Here is a 10,191-nt window from a genome sequence, read left to right on the forward strand (position 1 = left end):
ACCAAACTATAGGGTAGTGAGTTCCTTTTCCTCATTCTAACAGGTCGTGAGATAAGAACAGTCCCAAAAGGAGTCAGGGAAGTAAAAGGCGTAAACGAACTTCGAACCACACTTAAAGACAAAACGAATGAAGCTAACAGAAAGGGCAAAACGCATACTAAGAGGAAAAAGTCGTGAGAGGTAGTAAAAGAACTTTGCAGATGGTCTGGCCTGGCTGAGAGCAAAATTAAAAAAGGATGAGCCAGCCACCCTACAAGACACTAAAATCTCAGACCTGAAAGACAAGGCTAGAAGAACACACCAAGGCGAACAAACAGCATAGAAAGAGTGAGAGTTGAGGAAGAGTGAAGGCCTGGGAGAGAAGGCCAGACGCCAATCCTTAGATTGTGAGATAAAAACGCCTCTAACAATTAAAACGTAAAACAACAACAGCCACTGAGGCATTCTCTCACAACACCATTGGCAGTGTGGATGGAAGGTTAAAAGTCCGCTGCAGAGTGGCTAACATTGGGCAGTCAAATAATATGTGGGTCACAATCACGTGGGAGGCACAGCAATATCGAGGAGGGTCCTTGTGATGGAGGAGGTGACCATGTATTAGCCAAGTATGGCCGATGCAGAGCTGGCAAAGGACAATGGAGACCCTCTGAGCTGCTCACATTGTGTCTCACATGGATGACCACCATACGTTCCTTGTCTCCTTGATAAAATATAGGTTATTTGGCGTACTGAGGGTGCCCACTCTGTATCCCAGATCCCAAAAAGTTGACAATGGAAGAACGATCAGAGGTCAGTCACCGACAGGCTGATCTCCAGAGTTGGTTTACCAGTAGCCTGTTTCGTCACCTGATCAGCAAGTTCATTTCCCAGGATCGCGATAAGTCCTGGGGTCCAAATGAAGGACACTGAACATCCACTGTTTCTGAGGGTTTAAAGAGACTCCTGGATATTCATTACGAAAGAATAGTGAGGGAAGGACCGGTCGAGAACTTGTAGGCTACTTAAGTAGTCACTACAGATGACAACAGACTCACCTACACAGGAGTGGATATACTCATAGATGGCTACCAACTCAGCAGTGAAAGCACTGCAGCCATCCAGCAGGGAGCACTATTCAGTCTGGCCAGCGTGAACGTTAGCATAGCCGACGTGACCATTGATCATCGTGTATAGCATTGGTGTGCACTATTTCTGAGCCCCAAAACTCGCCAAGAATAGACAAAAAGCGACGGCGGAGGGCCTGTAGTGAAACCCAGCTTTTTGGGTCTTGTGATAGGTCCAGACAAGGCTGTGACCGAGGCATGGACCAAGGAGAGATACCTAAGTGTACCCGCAGGAAAGGTGGTAGAGGGAAAGTGTCGGTTTTAGTAAGAAGCGACCGGACACGGACTGCAATTGCAATTCCCGTTATGGGCAGCTGTGGCGGGAGATTAGGAAAAAGGAGACAGCAATATGGATGGTAAACTGATCTATAAATGTGGGTAGAATAATTCGCAAACAGTAGTTGCCACCTGAGGCGCAATGGATGAACGCCAGCTTTGACCAGGACGCTGTTCAGTGTGTTGGTTCAGAAAGCTCCCATCGCAAGCTGAACTCCACAATGGTGTATAGGGTCTAGCTGCCGCTACATGGAGGGCGACACCAGGATCCAATAGTCCAGTGGGATGGCACGAAGGTTTTGTACCGCTGCAGCAGTGCAGGGCGATCAGCGCCCAAATCAGTGTGTCTCAGGCATCGACTAATGTTTAGATGCCACCAGCACTTTTCCTTAAGCTAACGAAGATGGGGAAGCAAAGTTAAGCAGGCGTTGAAGACCAGTCCCAAAAAGAGGTAATTCTCCACGACATTAAGTAATTGGTAATTGAGGTAAAGTTCCAGTGCACAGTGTGTTGACGACAAAAGTGCATGATTCAAGTCTTGGCGGCGGAAAACTGAAAACCGTGGATGAGTGGCCACGACTGCACCTTTTTCATGTCTTCCTGCAGTCGACGTTCTGCCACACTAATATAAGAGGAGCAGAAGGAAATATAAAAATTCTGTGAAAATACGGGATTTGCATCATCTAAAGCAGCGCATTGTTGATGCGTGTGGTCAAATTCAGCCAGATGTGTTGATCAAAGTTCATCAGGACTGGGTTCGGAGGGTAGCATTAACAATCCAACATAATGGACAACATATCGAGCCATTCCTATTACTGTTGGTGGTCTCTCGGGACTGTGTAACATCGGCGTAATGTCTCTTCGGTAAATAACACACATGGTGTCGAGCGTCCCACCGCTGCCACATGTAACTGGCCATAACCCGAGAATGAAAAAAGCTATGTTTAAAATAACAACGGCATTGTTTTTCTGGTTAAATTCTCTATCTGTTTGATACGTCACATGACCACATCCCCATTAGAAATTTTGGAGTTGAATCCAAGATGGCGTCTTTCAAGACGGCTTCCATGTTGGTGGCATAGCCTATAAAGTTTCCCCCTTCCCGTTCCTCGTGTGTAGGGACTCTGTTTCCTTGTTTGATACCCCATTTTAATTTTATGAAGGTGTTTCCAAACCTTTGGACCACACTGTACAATGCATTACTAGTCAACATAACTGGTTTACCTATTCTGTAACTCTGATGTTGTCTCTCCAACCATCAACTGTCAACTCAAAAAGATAGCCAAATTATTCATTTCTTTACAATAGTGAACAGTCGTCGTCCTCCTGACCTCCAGTCACAAGGATGGACATACAAAAGCTTGATGTATCTTACCACATAATGAGACAGTCCCAAAGATTTATTAGTAACAGGATAAAGCTAATGAAAATAGCAGCAGCCATAAACTTCAACAAGAGATGTGTCTCTGAAGGCGTCGCTCCCAACTATGGTCAAGTGAGAATAAGAAGAGATAACAACATCAGAAAGAAAGTAAAGCAGAATAGTGAGAGATTATGGATAAAACTCGAGCTTAAGAACTTATATAGAAATATGATTGCCTTTCAAAACAGGTTTACTTAGTAAAACGTTTACTTAGTAAGACGTTTACTTAGTAAGACGTTAAGTCCCCAGTAGCTTGATAGGACAATGCCTTACATGAATAATGTAGTAGATAATAAGTTGCAGACTGTTTTTAGCAATCATGAAAAGAAGACCTAAAAAATGTAAAAGTAGACAACATTCGGTACATACGATAGAGTATAAATACAGAGGTCATGTGTTCTATGACATGGTAGTGAACAGGACTGACACTGTTTTTAGTAACGATGAATTAAGATTACTACAGAACTGTAATAAATATGCTGTGAATAGAGAGGTGCGGAATCAAGATATTAAATTGATATTAGTGGAGATCAAGGGTACATTCAATTTTGTAAGGTCGATAAGGTGCAGCATGACTTCATAACCAGCAAAGTTGCAGAGTCAATTAACCGTCTTGTTAGTATGAATAAGAGGACGAATAAGGGTCAGACAAATACTGATGTAAATTTAATTTGTAGTATTAACTGTAAGCTAAATGAGCACAAGCATTAATTGTGAAAGCTGATAAGGGGAATGCCCCGATAATATTAAGTATCGCTGAATATAGTGATAAAGTTAAAGAGATTTTTGAAAATAATAGGGTTTCATAAGTAGACCATGACCACACTAAACAGTTTGTTAAGCAAGTCAAAATCGCTCTTAGAGACATCTTTCTTATTTTATGACAAAAATTGCAGGTCTTTCGAAGTAATGAATACACATGGCCCCTGTTTATGGGCACAACCAAAGCTGCACAGAGCAGGTGCCCCAATGAGGTCCGTTGTTAATTATGTAGGCAGTCCTGCTTATAGATTGTGCAGTATGTTACATGAGATTTTGGTCACTTACTATATGTCTGAGCGACAATTCTCAGTGAAGAATGCTTATGATCCGGTTGAGAAAATTAAGGATATTCAGATACTTGATAATTATCTGTGGATGTCGGTATACATTGTAAATTTATACACAAATGTTTCTGACTATTTTATTGCGTGGAGACTTACATCCATAGGTTTCTTTTATATCTGTTACAACTAGTTCTGTCACTTCTCCTGTAAAGGAGAGTTTATGAAGCATCATGATGGGTTAGCAATGAGGTGTTGTCAGTCTGGAACACAAGCTAATATTTTCATCAATCTTTTGGAAGAAAAAAAATTTACGCGGCAGCAGGAGTTAAGTGGTTTGATTATGTACTATTATCGATTTGTTGATCATACGCTGTTATTATTTAATGAAGAGGATAAGGTGTTAAAGAGAATTTTTGAGGCGTTCAGCACACTATATCCCAATGACAGTCTACATGTGAAGGTGGAGTAAACAAGAAAATTAATTTCCTGGTTAATAGGTTGATTAATAGTAATGTAAGTCACAAATTTGCAATTTATAGGAAGCCAACAGCTACAGGTGCGATCAACCCACGTCATTCTGATCATCGTGACAGATATAAAACTTATTCCCTTTACAGTTCAGTCAGTAGACTGTTGAAAATTCCATTAGAAGTTGATGAAAGATAACGGAAAAAACATGTTTTAAAGGATATAGCGTTCGATAATGAGTTTCAGCCTGACTTAACTGACCAAATTTATTCAAAATCACCTGGAAGAGTTCTGATTTACTACAAAAGATTTCTTCAAAGTGATATAGAAAGATACAAAATAATTTTACCGGTGTGAGTTACGTTGGCCCACTGCCAAATGTTAATGTAGGATTCAGAAATACACTCCTGGAAATGGAAAAAAGAGCACATTGACACCGGTGTGTCAGCCCCACCATACTTGCTCCGGACACTGCGAGACGGCTGTACAAGCAATGATCACACGCACGGCACAGCGGACACACCAGGAACCGCGGTGTTGGCCGTCGAATGGCGCTAGCTGCGCAGCATTTGTCCACCGCCGCCGTCAGTGTCAGCCAGTTTGCCGTGGCATACGGAGCTCCATCGCAGTCTTTAACACTGGTAGCATGCCGCGACAGCGTGGACGTGAACCGTATGTGCAGTTGACGGACTTTGAGCGAGGGCGTATAGTGGGCATGCGGGAGGCCGGGTGGACGTACCGCCGAATTGCTCAACACGTGGGGCGTGAGGTCTCCACAGTACATCGATGTTGTCGCCAGTGGTCGGCGGAAGGTGCACGTGCCCTTTGACCTGGGACCGGACCGCAGCGACGCACGGATGCACGCCAAGACCGTAGGATCCTACGCAGTGCCGTAGGGGACCGCACCGCCACTTCCCAGCAAATAAAGGACACTGTTGCTCCTGGGGTATCGGCGAGGACCATTCGCAACCGTCTCCATGAAGCTGGGCTACGGTCCCGCACACCGTTAGGCCGTCTTCCGCTCACGCCCCAACATCGTGCAGCCCGCCTCCAGTGGTGTCGCGACAGGCGTGAATGGAGGGACAAATGGAGACGTGTCGTCTTCAGCGATGAGAGTCGCTTCTGCCTTGGTGCCAATGATGGTCGTATGCGTGTTTGGCGCCGTGCAGGTGAGCGCCACAATCAGGACTGCATACGACCGAGGCACACACGGCCAACACCCGGCATCATGGTGTGGGGAGCGATCTCCTACACTGGCCGTACACCACTGGTGATCGTCGAGGGGACACTGAATAGTGCACGGTACATCCAAACCGTCATCGAACCCATCGTTCTACCATTCCTAGACCGGTAAGGGAACTTGCTGTTCCAACAAGACAATGCACGTCCGCATGTATCCCGTGCCACCCAACGTGCTCTAGAAGGTGTAAGTCAACTACCCTGGCCAGCAAGATCTCCGGATCTGTCCCCCATTGAGCATGTTTGGGACTGGATGAAGCGTCGTCTCACGCGGTCTGCACGTCCAGCACGAACGCTGGTCCAACTGAGGCGCCAGGTGGAAATGGCATGGCAAGCCGTTCCACAGGACTACATCCAGCATCTCTACGATCGTCTCCATGGGAGAATAGCAGCCTGCATTGCTGCGAAAGGTGGATATACACTGTACTAGTGCCGACATTGTGCATGCTCTGTTGCCTGTGTCTATGTGCCTGTGGTTCTGTCAGTGTGATCATGTGATGTATCTGACCCCAGGAATGTGTCAATACAGTTTCCCCTTCCTGGGACAATGAATTCACGGTGTTCTTATTTCAATTTCCAGGAGTGTAGCAACACATTATCAAAGTTGCCGACACTTTCAGTGGAATAGTTCGATCCGTTAAAGAAATCAGGCATGTACAGAATAAACTATGCCAATTGTGATTCCATATACATAGGCGAAATTGGTAGAAGTTTCAAAGAAAGATAGAGGGTACATACTTCATTAAGTACTATTAAACATTCGTCGTTCAAAGAAATTTAAAGACAACGAAACATCCTGTCGTAGGTATAGATGAGAATCTAAAAATTTTGCTCTTCGTATATAAAGGAGTTACGAAACATCATAGAAGATCTGGAAACTTATATCCATTCCCACAAAGAACCTAATTGTTTGCTGAACGAATAAACTAGGTCGAAGAACAAACTATTCTTTGACTGTTTTCGTGATTTCTTGTGCACATTCACCATTGTTTGTGCCCTGAATGTTAGAATTACCCTGACATTGCAGTCACTACATATCGTTATTACTATTGTACTGACAGACTGCAATCTCAATGCATTCACCCACATGTTTTTCATGTGAACCATTACGAATTTCCACTTACTAATTTCTGTAATTTGTTTGACTGTACCCCTTTACTGGATTTCATCCTCTTATCTAAATACTTCAATTACGATGTTCCCATGTACATGGTTTTGTTTTTGATTACTGATATCGATTGTGAGATACTCGTACGCTGTCAGTTTTGATGCCGACCGACTTCTCTGAGTATTCGCTGACACATATCTTTGTATGTTCTATTCCTAATATTTCTCCCGTCAGTTGACAGTTGATGGTTGGAGGGACGACATCACAGTTAATGGTATTTCTGGCATTCATTTAATGGTGGTTATTTGAGTTTTACCTTCTGGTATTCATTGTTTTTATGTTGTTCTGAAGGTAGTGTGTAAACCAGCTATGATGCCCACTGGTGAATCGTAAATATGGATGGCAGTAACCCCTCAATCGTCAACTAAGGTGAGTTCCTCAGTGTTCTCGGTGTTTTTGTATGCATTTTGCATATGAGTGGGCAGAATTTTTTTTTATCGGAAATAAGGCAAGAGTAGACCCGGCAGGGTAGCCGACAGCGCTGATGCGCAGCTTCCTGGACTCGGGTAGGCGCTCCGGCCCCGGATCGGATCCGCCAATCCTACTGACGACGAGGGCCGGTCTGCTGGCCAGCCTGGATGTGGATTTTAGACGGTTTTCCACATCCCGCTAGTTGAATACCGGTCTGGTCCCCACGTTCCGCCTCAGTTACACGACTCGCAGACATCTGAAGACGTTCGCAGTATTCCATGGCTTGGACTAGATGTAGACAGTTGGGGTACACTACTTCCGTCCCTGGGGGGTTCGGGGTGGTGGCAGGAAAGGCATCTGGTCACCCCCTGCAACGAACACTGCCTATTCAATGTTAACACTACCGACCCCCAAGCGACGTGGGATAAAGGCCCCAAGAAAGAAAGAAAAGAAAGGAAAAAATCATTCCACTTTCATTACACATGCAGAGGTATGATTACTCTGGATTACAAATATGTATCGCTTTAAGCCACCCGCCCCTTTTTCCATTTTAAAATTACGAATTGTACACAAGATGCCGGTCTCCAATCTGACTGCCATATTAGTAGTACAGCCTCACAGATTTTCCCCCTCGCCCATCTCATATTACTTGACTTTAAATTACTGATTACTCGCCTGGTTTTGTTTTAAAAGGATGATGCCACATCTGTTGACGACCCTGTATATAAACACTATCATTAGCTCCACCTTTAGCAACGAATCATTGAATCAGTATTTGACATAAATACAGAATGTTTCTCTCACCTCTGACAATGACTAGCTTATGTCATATATTCCAAGCTACACCTCGGTTCGGAGTACATTTTAAGCTGCAGCTTTTACTATTGGAATAATTGGCTTCGTAAGTAAGTTTCAAGTTCGAAGGAGGGCAATGGCATACACACTTTACGCAGCACCATCCCTAGTAAAGCACTGTAGTGTTCAAACCATCACGGCGTTAATAGCTAAAACTTGCACTAGTTTTATTTCGTCAAAGGTTCAAGAAATTGAAATCATATTTCCGGCAAATGGTGGTATGCAGAGGGGCACCTAATTTTGTATCGTGAGTGATGCCCTTAACTCTTGAGTTGTCTGAGATACTGAAGGAACTACTTTTTTTAGTTGAACGATGTACATCTTTAACGGCGTTCAAAGTTCTTTTGCGGAAAGTTTCAACTCCATTATTACAAGCTGGAAAGAAAATTGAGGATCTGTTAGATGACGATCAGTTTAGGGGCTGTTCAGACGTTGCGGTTGATGATGGAAGCAAAACTGAAGAAAACACAGACACATCCATAGTATTTGTCGACCTGGACAAAGCAATCTACAGTGTAATATCATGCAAAATGTTCAAAATTCTGGGGAAAATAGGGTAAATTATAGGGAAAGGTGAGTAATATACAATATGTGCAACAACCAAGAGGGATCAAGACTAGAAGGCAAAGAACTAAGTGTTCGGATTAAAAAGGGTGTAAGGTAGGGATGTAGTCTTTCACCCCTACTGCTCAATCTGTACATCGAGGAATCAATGATGGAAATAAAATATAAAGCGAAGAGTGAGATTAAAATTCAGGATGAAAGGATATCAATGACCGAATTCGCTGATACATTGCTATCTTCAGTGAAAGTCAAGAAAAATTGCAGAATGTGTTGAATGAAATGAACAATGTAATGAGTACAAAATATGGACTGAGAGTAAATCGAAGAAAATCCGAAGTAAAGGTGTTGGGGCTTACGGCGGGTCAACGCCGAGGTTATCAGCGCCCTGACACACTTTAAAAGAAACGAATGTGGACAAAATTAGAAAAATGGAAGCATACGCGCAAAGAAAGCGGGAAAAAACGGAAAATGCTATGCAAGGGAATAAAGCGCTAGTAAAACGAGAAAGGAGCTTCAAGGACGCGACAGGAAATTGTCACTGGCTGGCCACTTCCGTAAAATATGGGTGAGCCAATCACCTTGCTCCCTAAAATCTTGGTAAAAACATTGGACAAGTCACAGAACTTTAAAACTCTAACCACATTCGTTTGATTATTACCTAAAAGAGGTGGCAGATCCGCCGGCAAGTCACCCGCGGCCCGCTGGGAGAAAATAAATCTCAAAATAGCAATAAAACCAAAGTAAAGTAGCAGAAATGAGAACAGCGGGGAACGTAACATTACAAGTGATGATCAGACGAAGTTAACAAATTCTGCCACCTAGGCAGAAAACTAACCCTGGCAGAAGTAAAGCTGTGAGGACAGGACGTGAGTCGTGCTTGGGTAGCTCAGCTGGTAGAGCACTTGCCCGCGAAAGGCAAAGGTCCCGATTTCGAGGCCGGCCGAAGTGGCCGTGCGGTTAAAGGCGCTGCAGTCTGGAACCGCAAGACCGCTACGGTCGCAGGTTCGAATCCTGCCTCGGGCATGGCTGTTTGTGATGTCCTTAGGTTAGTTAGGTTTAACTAGTTCTAAGTTCTAGGGGACTAATGACCTCAGCAGTTGAGTCCCATAGTGCTCAGAGCCATTTGAGCCAACCGATTTCGAGTCTCGGCCCGGCACACAGTTTTAATCTGCCAGGAAGTTTCATGTCGGCGCGCACTCCGCTGCAGAGTGAAAATGTCATTCTCGTAACCCATGACGGACGGAGCAAGGAGGACATAGAAAGCAGACTAGCAATGGCGAAAAAGGCGTACCTGGCCACGGGAAGTCTGCTAGAATCAAACGTAGGTCTTAACTTGAAGAAATTTCTGACAATGGACGTTTAGAGGACAGTATTAGATGGTAGTGAGACATGGACTGTGTGCAAAACAGAACTGCAGAGAATCGAGGCCTTTGAGATGTGTTGCTTGAGATGAATATCGGAAGTTAGGTGGACGTATAAGGTAAGGAATGAGGCGATCCTCCGCAGAATTGGCGAGTAAAGGAACATGGAAAAACACTGACAGGTACGAGGGACAGAATGATAGGATATACGTTAAGGCATCAGGGGATAACATCCAAGGTACTAGAGGGTACTGCAGAGGATAAAAATTGTAGAGAA

At 44.1% G+C, this 10,191-nt stretch overlaps 1 non-coding gene across 1 annotated transcript; it reads left to right on the plus strand.

Moving 5' to 3' along the window:
- Nucleotides 1–9,428: 9,428 nt before the first annotated feature.
- Nucleotides 9,429–9,576, plus strand: Trnar-gcg. The gene is made up of 2 exons: nt 9,429–9,465; nt 9,534–9,576. It is a non-coding gene; the product is annotated as a tRNA-Arg (tRNA).
- The last annotated feature ends 615 nt before the right edge of the window (nt 9,577–10,191 follow it).

The sequence above is a fragment of the Schistocerca americana genome, chromosome 4 (assembly GCF_021461395.2).
Source record: "Schistocerca americana isolate TAMUIC-IGC-003095 chromosome 4, iqSchAmer2.1, whole genome shotgun sequence".
NCBI lineage: Eukaryota > Metazoa > Arthropoda > Insecta > Orthoptera > Acrididae > Schistocerca > Schistocerca americana.